The following is a 15,175-nucleotide window of genomic DNA, read 5'->3' as shown; positions in this document are numbered from 1 at the left end:
TATGTCAAGGTTGCATCGATCAGATCAGTCATTAGACTCTGCTGTCCTACATGATTCACTCTTCCCTCTTTCCTTCTTCCAACACACCTGATTGAAATAAGTTATCAGGCTAATGCAGAGCTTGATGATGAGTCAGGTGTGTTGAAAGAGGGAAATATTTAAACATGTCGGGCTGAGGACCAGAAAACACCGGATTAGCCCATCTGATTTCCTGAAAAACTGACACAAATTTCTTCTGTCTTGGGCCAAGCTATTTGAAGTATGCGGCATCATGTGAAACTTTTGCTATTACGAGCATTAATATTATTCGTATTAATTCGTAATCGTATTAATATTATTATTATTACTCTTGTCCTTGATCTTTGCATATCTGGCAGAATAGCTGTTAGGAGCTAGATGTTCACTATTTGACCTTTTTGACTTTTAATCCTCCTTTAATTATCATTTCTTCTCTTTGCTGACTTCCTTTTCTACAATTCTGTATGAGAGCATTAAGCATTGGCGAAGAAAGGTGTGCCTGATATTCTGGTGGGGTGAAAGGCTTGCTGTGATTTATGCTCTTAGGGCATCACTTTATTGTCTGTACTTACTAGATATTTAATGCATCAGTCACCCATCAGTTGCCACAACAAAAACCCTCTCAGGAGGACACACCTTCTGTTTGTTGTTTTGATGTCTTGTCATCAATGTTCTTCTCTCTTTAGATGAAGTGCTATTCTTGTACATCAACTCGTTTCTGTTGCTCACTGTCAACCAACAACAAGAAAATGGAGAGACTCCCACAATTGTGCAGCTTCAGGACACAGATCATTTCATGTCACGTGTCATTTTGTTCTTCTTCTGGGCCTCCTAAAGTATGTGGATGAAGTTGTTGGTTCCAAATGACCTTCTTAAATAAATAAGTTATTGTATAGAAACTAGAGTAGAAAATTAAAATGAAATTAAATCATACAAAGTAAAACAATTTCAAGAAAGTACAAGATATCATGACAAATCACATTCAGTCAAAAGCAATAAACCAAATGTGATTTCAAAGAGCTGCAGGATTGTAGGAGAAGACCTTAATCTTTTAGTTCTTTATTCAAGATATGTGAAGTAATTAGTTTGAAGCCTAAAATGTATTTCTGATCGATAAACTTTATGTAAAGGGAGAACTGCTGTGACTGGTGGAGGTTTGATCTCACTTCACGATCACAGCAAGGCTTATTTTACCTGCCATCTGGTTTACCTCGCTTTTGTATTTAAAGACAAATGTTATCTGCTCTTGTCTATAACAGCCTACATTCTTCTTTATTTCAATTTAATATTCAGTGTTTGTAATGAGCTGTAGTCTCACAGGAATAATTGTGTGCATTTGTTTAACATTGGCATTTCTTAAGCACAAGTTGCAAACCCTCCTGAGAACTGGAGGAAACATGCAGACCTTGAAGAGAGGAAAGATTTGTGCCGCAATCCAATTTAGAAAGTATCACACAAAGTCAGGATGTAATCTAAAACACTGTAGAGGTCTATTGTGCATATCTACAGCCGCAAAAAAAATCCTGTAGCTTTTAAAACATGATGAGCAATATCAATATCACAAGAATAAACTGAACCCTAATAAATAAATGAAATCCTAAACCATATGTAAAATCTGTGTAGTTTTTTAAGTGTTCTATCATGTTGCTTTTAGCACTTTGAGATTTTCATGAACGTAAAGTGCAATGTAAGTTAAATGCATTATTATAATTTTAAAAGGAATAAGTGAAGAACCATACCAAAACACAGGCGTGTGAGCAGAATTGAGATTTTTCCCCTCGCTAATTGTTCTGCAGTAGTGGTGTTGGAGGGGTCAGAGGAGGATTCTGAACATGGAAAATGGCTCCAGTAACAAGACCTCGTTAGACACCAATGCAACACTGACCAGGTGTTTACTTCCTGAAGGGTTTACTCCTTCTACGTTAACACTGCAGGGTCATAAAACACAAAACACACACCAGACATGGTGGGTATATGCAAGCATATACCAGCTGACACAGGAAATTACTTTTTGGACACTTATAGACAGACAACCATGCACACTCACATTTGCAAAATTGTGAAAGTAAAAAAACCAAACAAACAAACAAACATGGTCATTGATTGCCGCTTCTGCATGCCGAAAATAATCTTCTGATGGAGGCAGATAAGAATAAATATGAGGAAATGCTGCAAGGACTTTTCCAGTCTGTGTGAAGTTCATGCCACAAAGGTCTTGTACAATGAAAAGGCCAATTCTGTGTGAAAACACACACATGAACAAGTAAACAAAAACAACGAAATTATGGTAAAATCAAATCAGTTGTAGCAGCTACTTGCCAGCATCGTTTAATTTTCAGAGCATTTCTCAATCTAAAAAAATGAATTAAGGACTTGTCTCTTGTTCCCTCTTGCCTTGATCAAACACTGACCGAGGCCTTTCTGTGCGGAGTTTGCATGTTCTCCATGCACGTGAGTCTATTAGGTGACTCTAAACTGGCTCTTGGTGTGAATGTAAGTCTGCAGCTGTCTGTCTGAGTGTGTTTGAATGCACCCTTGCCTTGCTCATACTCAGCTGGGATTGACTCCAGCACCCTTCAAGAACAGGATAGAGAGGTATGAAGAACAGTACAGTACTTGTTTCGCTGTTATGACAATATGCTATTTTCATAACATATTATTAAGGCAGACAGAATCTAAGATGCACTCCTAGGTAAACTCCTCACATGAAAATCTTACTTGACTCGCTACGCTAAAGCTACATTTCCAGTTTATCATGTCTGATCAGCAAATACATATTTTACATTTTTGTGAGCTGAGATACATTTACCTGAAAGATACACCCTCTGTAACATGAGCTGCTGTTTCTTGGAAGAGAAAATCTAAGTACACGACAGTTGATTGAAGGTCAGAGGATATTGCATGACTTATTGCTTGTTGGATTGAGGGTTTGTTTATTTTGCTATAAGTCAGTTTTGTTGCTTGCTGTTCTATGCTTTTGTAACCTTGTCAGTGGGGATTATTTAAAGCTCTGAATTGGGTTAAATATGCCTTTGCAGGGACTTGTCCTAGTGATTCATTGCAAATCAACACAGCAGTAAGCAGTATGAAAAAGATGTGAGTATATTCTTGGCTCCATGCAAGCGTTTCTAGATAAATATGCTCCTGAATCTGACATGAAAAGAGAAGATATTTAAAGATGCAGAGCTGGCCAGTCATGTAGCGAACATTATTAGCTCCCTGAACAAATGGGAAAAGTCCAGCACCAGATGGTCTATGAAATGACTTTTAAAAAAGATTTAGTATTTTATCAATTCTTTGCTTTAGACATTCAATAGGGCTCTGGATAACCTCTAACCATAAATGAAGCTGCTGTGATATTGAGGATTTTTAATATTTATTCCACTAAGGATAAAGAAGATGATTTATTAATTTGAGTCTTGATGCAGAAAAGGCCTTTGACTGTGTGGAGAGGCCCTGTCTATGCAGAGTTGAAAAAGTATGGAATTGGTCCAAATTTATTTCATGGATGCAACTCTTATAGAATAACCCATGTGTCAGAATTCTTACAAATACAGCCTTTTCAGAGCCATTTCAGTTACTCCATGACACTAGACAGTGCTGCCTATTGAACCCTGTATTGTTTGCACTCAGCCTGGAGCCACTTCCTGAAGCAATTAGGAACCATAAGGAAATACATGGTAACAATACTCTAATAACATCTCATTATAAGTTTACGATATTTCATTGTAACAAAACCAATGTAATCATTAAATATTAAAAACAATACCATTTTTTGGTTCCTTCTCAGGTTCTGAAATAAGCTGAGACAAAACTGAGTTAATGCCACCTAAATGCCCCACATCCAAATTCCTTAAATAACCCAGTATGATCCAAACTTTAAACAACTTCTGAATGCTTTAAAAACAAGACTGATAGAATTCCCTTCCACAGCCACTGATTGGCTGCTATAACAGTATGAATCGATGTTCACATAATCTTTTGCTTACTAATAAAGACATTTGAAAGAAAAAGATGTTCTTTGGCCACAAATCGCCTCACTAACATGAGTGTTGAGTCAATGGTCAACTCAAAGTGCACACAAAATAAAATCAAGCTGAAAATCACTCAAGAGCAAGACCCATGTCACTTTCTCAGCTCAGCTGATGGCTGAGCTCAGTTTGTCATGAGTGAACTTGTATCATGCTACAACATCGTATCGTGACCTGTATATCAGATATAGTGTCATACATCACTTCATGTTGTTCCTCGTTAAGGGTGATTTTGTATCCTAGCATCAAAACAGTTTTACTTGAACATCGTTGATTGATCTTATACACTAACACACCCATGAAGAGCATCAGAGTGACCCAGTTATCTCATAGCACATACGCATCAGGTCTATTGTCTTCAAGCACTCACTTAAGCCTCAGTGCCAGAAGACGTACGATCACTGCCAATGTTCTCAGTGCCATGTATATCCAGGCCGCACTCCTCTCAAACTGAACTCTCACCAATAACTTAGAGCTCATCTTGGCACAAAATGTTGCCCGAACACTGCTCCCTGAATGTTAAAAGGAAACTCGAGTAGTGCTGAAGAGTCACACAAGGGTATATCTGTATCAGGAGGATAACGCCTCATACTGCATGTTACTGATAACCTTCAAGGTGTAGCTGCTGAATTTAGCAGTGAGTAAGATACAATCTTTTGAGCTTTTAAAGCAGATTTCCAAACCTGTTTCACAAGTGCAGATAAGATAGAACGTTTGCCGTGCAACAGAGGTGAGAAGATGCTATGTTAAAATGCGAAGACATCTTGTCAATGTGACGTTTATACGTACATTTTAACCCAGCAATTATGCTATGTATATACAACAATCACCCATTTAATCTTTACAACAAAACATAGAGAAAATGCTTTTGATTAATAAAACAACTTGAAGGCCATTATACTGTCAACTCCAAAACTCTAATTTACACCCTAAATGAACAAAAGCAGAGTTTTTCAAATAAATGCAGTATCACCAGGATCGTAGACACAGATCATTCTCCTGACCCAGTATTCAGTTATTACTTTGAATATGCTAACACATCAGGCATATAGCTTTCACTCTGAAGACAAAAGGAAAATAACCTATCAACACAGTTCTACACAAACTAGTCCTCAAAATCCACCAAACATAAATGGTGTGTCAGAAATTGCCACCAGAGGCATGAGAATCAAAGAAAAATTCTTTGGTCAAAAAACAAACAAACAAAAAAACAACATCAAAAACATCGATCGATCGATCCATCCATCCATCCATCCATCTTCCACCGCTTATCTGGGGCCGGGTCGCGGGGGCAGCAGTCTATGCAGATACGTTCAGACTTCCCTGTCCCCAGAGACTTCCTCCAGTTCCTCTGGGAGGATCCCAAGGTTTTCCCAGGTCAGCTGAGAGGCATAGTCTCTCCACCGTGTCCTGGGTCTTCCCTGGGTCCTGGGTCTTCTCCGGGGTCTCCTCCTGGTGGGACATGCCTGGAACACCTCCCTTGGGAGGCGTCCAGCAGGCATCCTAAAAAGGTGCCTGAGCCACCTCAGCTGGCCCCTCTCAATGCGGAGGAGTAGCGGCTCTACTCCGAGCTCCTCCCTGGTGACTGAGCTCCTCACTCTATCTCTAAGGGAGCGCCCAGCCACCCTATGGAGGAAGCTCATTTCAGCCGCCTGTATCCGGGATCTTGTCCTTTCTGTCATGACCGAAAGCTCATAACCATAGGTGAGGGTGGGGGCTATAGATTGACAGGTAAATCGAGAGCTTCGCCTTTCAGCTCAGGTCTCTCTTCACCAAAACGGACCGATACAACGACCGCATCACTGTAGACGCTGCACCGATCCGCCTGTCTATCTCACGTTCCATCCGTCCCCCACTCGTGAACAAGACCCCAAGATACTTAAACTCCTCCACTTGGGCCAGAGTCTCAAACCGCCCTGGAGGGTGAAGCCACCTTCTTCCGGTCGAGGACCATAAACTCGGATTTGGAGGTGCTGATCCTCATCCCTGTCGCTTCACACTCAGTTGCGAACCGCCCCAGTGCATGCTGTAGGTCCAGGTTTGATTGAGCTAACAGGATAACATCCATCCATCCATTTTTTATACTGCTTACTCCTTTTTAGGGTCGCGGGTGGCTGGAGCCAATCCCAGCTGCTGCGGGCGAGGGCGGGGTACACAGGACAACATCATCTGCAAAAAGCAAAGATGAGATTCTGTGGTCCCTGAACCGGAACCCCGTCCGGCCCCTGGCGGCACCTAGAAATTCTGTCGTTAAAGATTATGAACAGAGCCGGTGACAAAGGGCAGCCCTGCCGGAGTCCAGCATGCACCGGGAACAGGTCCGACTTACTGCCAGCAATGCGAACCAGACTCCTCGTCCTGTCCCTTAACACGGAGCCTCGGACTCCGTATTCCCAAAGCACCCCCACAAGACACCACGAGGGAAGCGGTCCAACACCTTCTCCAAGTCTGCAAAACACATGTGAACTGCTCAGGTGAACTCCCATGAACCCTCGAGCACCCTATGGAGGGTAAAGAGCTGGTCCAGTGTTCCGTGACCAGGACGAGCTTGGGTGATGGACGAGTCAAAAACATATCAACAAAAATGTAAACATTTCAAAACAAAGTTACGGACAATAGATCACTCATCACTCACAATATTTTACCACACTAGACTCACTTGGTTTCACATTCCAAAGGATGAAAATCCAATTATTTTTAAGAATAGTCTACATTTGTTTTTGTTCTTTTTTTAAAAATTCATTTGGTTATTATTAGTTTGTTGCCTTATTTATGCTTTTCCTTTTCCATTTTATGATTATCAGTTATGTCAGTCTGTCTTTGCTCCACCATCCATCTTCTGTTTGTTTTTCAAACAAAGCCAGTTTCCTTCTCTCCTTATTCTATCGTCTTGAACAGACAATTACACCAACATTCAATTGCTGCTGACACATCCGTGATAATAAAAGTGTTTTTCTAATGTCTTTTGACATATTTATTTTGCCTTTGACGCATGATTATCATGATGATTTTCAAATTATGTTGGAAATATAACACCTGTAATTAATGTTATTATGATTGTAAGTGCAGTGGCCTAATGATGAATATTATCATTAGTAAGGAAGAAACAACAAAAGAGTTCAAAGAGAACAAAAAGGGAGTGCTGTGTTTTTCACTCTGTGACACATGCATCCAGACATGTACTGACTCAATTCCCGGTTAGCCTGAAGTTTATCTGCGCTCACCCAATATTCCAACAAAGGCACCTAATGTTTGTATTCTTTTGAATTGTCCCAATTTAGTCAATGTGGCCTGTTGTCACAATTATTGTTTGGATTACTACTAGTCTAGTGGGGCATTTGAGTCCCAGCTGTAACCTTCACTTATATCTGTGAAGCAGCACACAGTGATAACCTTTCTATATTTACATGTGTCTTTTATGAAAAGTAAAATCACAGGTTGACCATAAAAAGACAGAAAAAATGCAAAACAAATATGTGCGGCAAACATGCTGCTTCAGGTTGATCAGGCCTGCCAAGGTGAAATGACCAACAAAATCCAATCGAATAAAATAAAGAATCATTTATTTGAAAATACTGGAGTCTTTATATTTGAGGTTATCGTGTTGTAATTTTATCATAGATGCTCAGTAGTTTATGATTGTTGTGGTGCTTTAAATATAAAAAAACAAAAAACACACAGAAACTTCTCCAGTCATAAATCTGACCATAAATTTTGATGAGTTTTGCATTCCTGAAAGAGACTGTTGCTGAATTGTCAGCACACCAACGCCTCAACATTATTGATGTCCTTTAATCAAGTCAGCTAAACGGGAAACTTTGATCATGGCAAAAAATTTAATCCGAACTAGGGGCAAATGACCCAGCATCTGTTTCCCCAATTTCACAAGTAATTTCAGTTAAAACCTGGTGCTTCACTTTTCAGTTACCTCTGAGATCAACGATTTACAAATGTTAGAAACCTGCCATGTTGTACTGATGTAATCCACTGCTTGAGATAGATAGTCCCTGCAACCTGCCTCTGCCAGGACACTCCTGAAATTTATGCTAAATAGAATCATCATCCTCTTATGAACTCAAACAAATCCTCTTGTAATAAGCAGGTAGCTCTTCAGCTAACACCCACGCTGACACCAGCCAGCTGTTGAAAACCCGCCCAGCGTTGTTTGTTAACAACCTGATGATGGAATTCGTTCGTCACATGAGAAACCAGACAAAGGTTGTTAAAGGCTCATTGAAGAGAAAGTCAGTCAACATGTGGCACTCCCTTTTCAAAAGCTGAACATCATAATATTCACCCAACCCTTTAATTAAATTACCTGTTCTTTCCATTGCAGTACAGCTGTTTTTTGTTTTTTTTAAATTATTACCTCCACTAGGAGGTTATGTAATCATGTCGGTTTGTTGGTTTGTTGGTTTGTTGGTTGGTTGGTTGATTGGTTGGTTGGTTTGCTAGCAAGATCCCGGAAAAAGTAAGTGATGGATTGCAATGAAACTTTGTGGAAAGGTGGGTCTTGGGCTAACTTAGAATTGATTAAATTTTGGTGATGATCTGGATCACTGTCTGGATCCAGGAATTTTTTAAAGGATTCTTTATCATTGAGAGATAAGGAGTCTTCCACATGGTTGGGCAGGCCCGCCGACCGGGGGCGACAAACGCCTGGTTCACACAGGACGTGCCGCCTCCGACACAGAAGTGGGAAGCGCTGTGCACCGACTGTCAGATCGGTGCAACTGTTAACTTATCTGACGGTTCATACAGGAGACGCGGGGGATCGCGGCGTCCGTAGCGGCACGCGCCGTGGACCGCGGCCGCTCTGCTCCTCTCTATTTTCTCCACGAGCTGCGCACTGTGCACTGCCAGTTGTAAAGCTGGACAGAGCAGATCGCACCACACAGGAAGTCTGGAACGGAAAATAAGATAAGAGAATCCGGCCAATTTTCGAATTAAAATGAAGTAAAATAACATAAATTATGTCGCTTTTCGGAAGAAATCAGCTGTGGGAGCAATTATTAGAAAATGGAAAACATACAAAACCACTGATAATCTCCTTCGATCTGGGGCTCCATGCAAGATCTCACCCCGTGGGGTCAAAATGATCACAAGAACGGTGAGCAAAAATCCCACAACCACACGGGGGACCAAGTGAATGACTTGCAGAGAGCTGGGACCAAAGTAACAAAGGTCTGTAACACATTACGCCGCCAGGGACTCAAACCTTTCAGTGCCAGACGTGTCCCCCTGCTTAAGCCAGTACACATCCAGGCCCGTCTGAAGTTTGCTAGAGAGCATTTGGATGGTCCAGAAGAGGACTGGGTGAATGTCATAAGGTCAGATGAAACCGAAATACAACTTTTTGGTAGAAACACAACTTCTCGTGTTTGGAGGAGGAAGAATGCTGAATTGCATCCAAAGAACACCATGCCTTCTGTGAAGCATGGGGGTGGAAGCATCATGCTTTGGGGCTGTTTTTCTGCAAAGGGACCAGGACGACTGATCCGTGTGAAGGAAAGAATGAATGGGGCCATGCATCGTGAGATTTTGAGTGAAAACCTTCCATCAGCAAGAGCATTGAAGATGAAACGTGGCATGACAATGATCCCAAACACACCGCCCGGGCAACAAAGGAGTGGCTTCGTAAGAAGCATTTCAAGGTCCTGGAGTGGCCTAGCCAGTCTCCACATCTCAACCCCATAGAAAATCTTTGCAGGGAGTTGAAAGTCCATGTTGCCCAACGACAGCCCGAAAACATCACTGCTCTAGAGGAGATCTGCGCGGAGGAACGGGCCAAGACACCAGCAACCTTGTGTGAAAACCTTGAGAAGACTTACAGAAAATGTTTGACCTCTGCCATTGCCAACAAAGGGTATATAAGTATTGAGATGAACTTTTGTTATTGACCAAATACTTATTTTCCACCATAATTTGCAAATAAATTCTTTAAAAATCAGACAATGTAATTTCCTGGATTTTTTTTTCTCATTCTGTCTCTCAAAGTTGAGCTATACCTATGATGACAATTATAGGCCTTTTCTCATCTTTTTAAGTGTGAGAACTTGCACAATTGGTGGCTGACTAATTACTTTGATTACTTTGCTAGAAAAGAAATTACTCAAAAATTATACATTTGTTTACCTTAACCGGTTCTTTTCTTTTTCTTTTTTTTAAAGAGGGTGAAACTACATTGCACCAACTCGTTAATTCATGTTCAAATACCATCACAAAGACAACAATCAGAAAAAAATACCAAAAATCATTATTTAAATACATGACTTTTTTTTCTCAACATCGTATCGTGACCTGTATATCAGCTATAGTGTCATATATCACTTCATGTTGTTCCTGATTAGGGGTGATTTTGTAATCTGGCATCAAAACAGTTTTACGTAAACATCGTTGACTGATGTTGTACACTAACACACCCATGAAGAGCATCGGAGTGACCCAGTGATCTCATAGCACATATCATGTCTTTTGTCTTCAAGCAGTCACTTTTGCCTCGGTGCCAGATGTACGATCACTGCCAGTGTTCTCAGTGCCATATACGTCCAGGGCGCACTCCTTCCAAACTGAACTCTCAGTAAGTAACTTAGAGCTCATCTTGGCACAAAATGTTGCCCGAACACTGCTCCCTGAATGTTAAAAGGAAACTAGAGTAGTGCTGAAGAAACACAGAAAGGTATATCTGTATGATCAGGAGGATAACGCCTCATACGTAGCTGATAACCTTCAAGGTGTAGCTGCTGAATTTAGCAGTAAGATACAATCTTTCGAGCTTTTAAAGCAGATTTCCAAACCTGCTTCACAAGTGCAGATAAGATCGAACGTTTCTCAAGCGACAGCTTCTTTAAGGAATGAAAAGACTCATTGTTAAATAAGAGTAAACTAATGTATCAGTAATAGTAATATGTTAAGTATTAAAAAGGGAAAACGTCATGTCACTCCACGTCAGTAATATTCTGTGAAATCAGCCGTTCCAGTCATTAAGCAACACTGATTGTGAATCAAATTCACCTGCTGTTATGCAAAATGAAAAGACAACAGGTGAACTTGAGAGGCAATTAGCAAGACAACCCCTATAAAGGAATGGTTTGTTGTCTCTGTCCGTCAATGTCAATGTCAACTTTATTCGAACAGCACATTTGAAGAGGCCAGCGGCAGCCAAAAGCCTTTACAATACAAAATAAAACAGCCATGCAGAAGAATACCAAAGCAGAGCAGTAATACAGTGTAAACCGAGGATGGAAGGAACTAGCTTTGACTAGTTTGTCTAGTTTAAACGCCCCATGAATAATAACATCCAGATTTCCACCCTGCATTTCTTTTTTTTTTTTTTTTTAAAGGTAACCTGCAATTTTTCCATTTTCAAATTGTAGCTTATGTAAGGTGTCAATGGGCCAAGGGAGCAGGAAAGGACCTGAACCAGGTCAGGATGACCAAACAGGACGATCTCAGTTTAAGTTTCATTTAATCCTAAAAATGAAGTCGATCCATGCCTTAATCCCTCTCATGCAATTAAAAACAACGTGAAGAAAATCTTTAGAATGGACCTTTAATGGCAGGAACACCTGTGCCTTCTTAGCAAACCGATAAAAAGGAACGTGATGTTTCTCATCCTGTCATTCCCGTCCCAGGGAAAGCATATATAGGGAGAACATTAGTGGGCCCAGAACTCACCCCTGGGGGACCCCACGTGCCAAAGAGGCTACCGATGAAGAAAACTGCCACTATGTAATGATAATGAAGATTTTCAACTGGAATACTTAATTCACTGAGATCTAGGATCTGTTATTTTTAGTGTTCCCTTAGCGTGGTGTAGCTGAAATGGAACTGAGTAAAGCTTACTTTGTTGCTGTCTTTGTCAAAAGGCATGTGGCTTTATTGCTCTGACGCATCAGTTTGTTCGCCCTACGTGCATTACGACGACGCCTGATTCCCTCATAAGTTCAGCTAGACGTAAACTTCTTTGTTGAAAGTCAAAATGTGCACACATGTCATTTAAATTCTGCTTAAGTAAATCAGTCTTTATCAAAACTTAACATTTTCAACTTTCGGTGGGACAGAAAGCGACGACAGCTCTCCAAATGGGTTCCTTCATGGTGGAAATAAATAGGTCAATGGAAAATTCCGTAACTGTAACTCAGTATTTTTTCAAACCGCGTGGAATCAACACTAAAAGCCGTGGCATGACAGCAGCGACTTTTTTAATAGTGTCTTATTCCCAGCACTGGCTCTGACAAACTTCCTGAATAGTTTCTATTCACGCTGTTTGTACTGAACGCTATTTTTAAAGCCTGTGCCTCATACAAATGTCAAGGTGTCCGTGCACACTACTGACTGTAAATACATTTTCAGTCTGAAGTATGGCAATATGAGCTTTCAACTAACAGCTGTGGTTTGGCATTTGCAAGTTATTTGTTCTACTGCATGAGTGTTTGCAGCTCTGCCGGATCTGTTCAGCCGATTGTCGTGTTTCCTTGTTCTCATCACTCATCATAACTCCATTTCTTTTCTCATCCATGTTGCTGCTGGTGGATCCTTACATTTTTTTATTTTTTCATTTTTTTGCGTCACATTCATTTGGCGTGATGATTACTCTGAGGCTCCTCTGCATTGTCACATCTATTATCTGTTTAGTTTGATACATGTGATGAATTTTACATTAATGTCGTATCAAATCCCCCCCAAAAAAGAAAAAAAAACTACAATAACATATTTATTAGATGCTTATACATGCTTGTTGCATGTATAATACATTTTTTCTGCATGAAGTCTAAACCAGAGGGACAACATGCCTGAGAATATGCCAGGAATAAGGACTCGCTTCTGAATCATTCAGAGTTTTAATTGGCCGTGGAAATACCCCTTTTGAGCTTGAGTGTTTTAATTTGCATGGTATTTCGCATAACACACACACACACACACACACACACACACACACACACACACACACAAATGTTATTCATTTGCTTTGAAAATGAAAATGCACTACTGTTGCTGTCACTACTACATATTTTCTCCACTTTCAAGCTCCTTGCTTTTTTATTTTGATCACTGTTGGCCAGGTACTTGTTCCATGGCTTCTATTTGACTATAATTACAACTGCACAATTTCTTTCCTGTCAATTTTAGATGGCAGCATTTACCAAATCTCATTTTTCAGTTCAAATGAGGATGATCCTTCCTTTATATCTTTATTGAGACAGGAAAAGAAATGCAATAATTGCCAGAATACAACACTTGAGCTGTAAATTTTGAATGAACAGAACAAAGCAGAGTTGCAATAAACTCCGACACGCAATAGAAGATGCAAATGTTGGATAATTCATTCCCGCAAAAACTCTTGGCAGCTGAAAAGCACTCATGTCGTGGTTTCATAACTGCTTCTGTGAAATGTCTGCATTGTGTGCTGCAGACCATGTAGGGATTACATCATTTCGAGTAATACTGTGGTTCATTCCATCACAGCTGATTGACAAGCCGAAGAGAAAACGGCTATATAAACAGAACTGAAGGCAGCCGCACGCAATGTTTGCTTTTGTGAGATGCTGTGGAACAGATGCTGGCAAGATGTTCTCCAAAAAGAGGGCTAACGGGTTGAGGCAGTGTAAATTTTTAATATATTCAATTATCGTCTGCTGGGAAATCACAGGTCCTGACTGTCACATGTCACATGCCACACGCCTACCTCTTCAGTGAGGTGATTTCAGAAATGTGAACATGATGAGAGACTTAACGTGATGAGAGACATCACGTTAACTCTCTGAGAGTTAACGTCTTGACTTTTTCCACAAATTACAAAGATTCAACCAGTTTTTGCTGTTGTTGTTTTACTTTGATTCAAATCAAAGTGCCAAATCTGTATTGTATTTTCACTTAGGAATGTAAGAAGTAAGAACTTTAGCTACCTCTGATTTTCTTTGAACAACAAACCCACCTGCCAGGTGAGATCTGGGTTGTTTTTTTTTTTGTTTTTTTTTTTTATTTTGCTTGTGTTGTAGTGATCTGTGTTGAGCTCAGGGGCAGAGGAGGCAATGACTCTTTAAAAAATGTAATTCATAAATTAAAGATTTGAGTAGCAGTGTTCGGGACCGCTGGACGGCGACTGAGAGGTCAGCGTTTAGGAGATGTCAGAGGAGTAGTTGAAATGCTAAATGAGGAGGAGAGAGAAAGAAAATCCCCTCTGTTCACTGACTGGTCAGTTACAGCTACTCTCAGCTGTAGACTGTTCAATCTGCTTCTATGTATGATCATAAAAGTCACATGACCTTCAGGCGTGAGCAGAAAAAAAGGGTTTCTCACTCTGAAAAAAACTGCTCCCAGATCCATTAATTTTGGCTAAATGTTAGAAAAAAAAACTGTCAAATCTGAGAGGAAATTTGGTTATCTTTCAGCCTATGTGGGTTTCACAAGCAGTCCGACTTGTAGTTGAGACACTAGAGGCCTCAGTTTGAGAAAAATGCCTGATTTTCTCCCAACCGACTCCATTATAACTGACAGTAAAACTCGGCAGAGGCCAAACCTTTATTCCTCTCGTGCAAAACCAAACTCGTATCATCGAGTTATGTCCAAATACCTTTCATCATCTTGTTCTGAATCACCTTGTGATGCTTCACGTGTGCTCTAGGAGTCACGGTTTAGACACACTTGTCACTTATTGGAGGTGCTTAAAAAGACAATGTTTTTTTTAATGAGACTTTTTTTTCCCATGAAAGCAGGTGAGGGCAGGGGCACTGTGGGATTTTGGGACTTGAACCTTGATGGTTAATAAAATCCATACTGTGTATGGATGTGTAGCCATCCACACATCAACTTGTATGACTCAGAAAACTGCATATATGCCCTTTGACCTTTTTTGACAATTTATTGTGTAAATGCATAAATGCACAGTCATGAGTGTGTGAAAAATGTTCAGATGTGACGTTTTGTCGAAATTATTTTAAAAAATAAAGAAGAAGCAAAAGGAGGAAGAAGAGGGAATAGTTTCATTTTCTTTTTCTTTTTTTCATGATAGTGGTTTGGGCTCCGTCTCGCACATGTTCTTTCCTTAATTATTGTGTCTGAGCAGGTGACTGCTTTCCCACCTACCTTTGCCTTCATGTTCCTGTTCAAGACACAGCTTGAGG

The sequence above is a fragment of the Salarias fasciatus genome, chromosome 12 (genome assembly GCF_902148845.1).
Source record: "Salarias fasciatus chromosome 12, fSalaFa1.1, whole genome shotgun sequence".
Taxonomy (NCBI): domain Eukaryota; kingdom Metazoa; phylum Chordata; class Actinopteri; order Blenniiformes; family Blenniidae; genus Salarias; species Salarias fasciatus.
The sequence above is the reverse complement of the archived record's forward strand: the minus strand, read 5'-3'. Positions refer to the sequence as shown.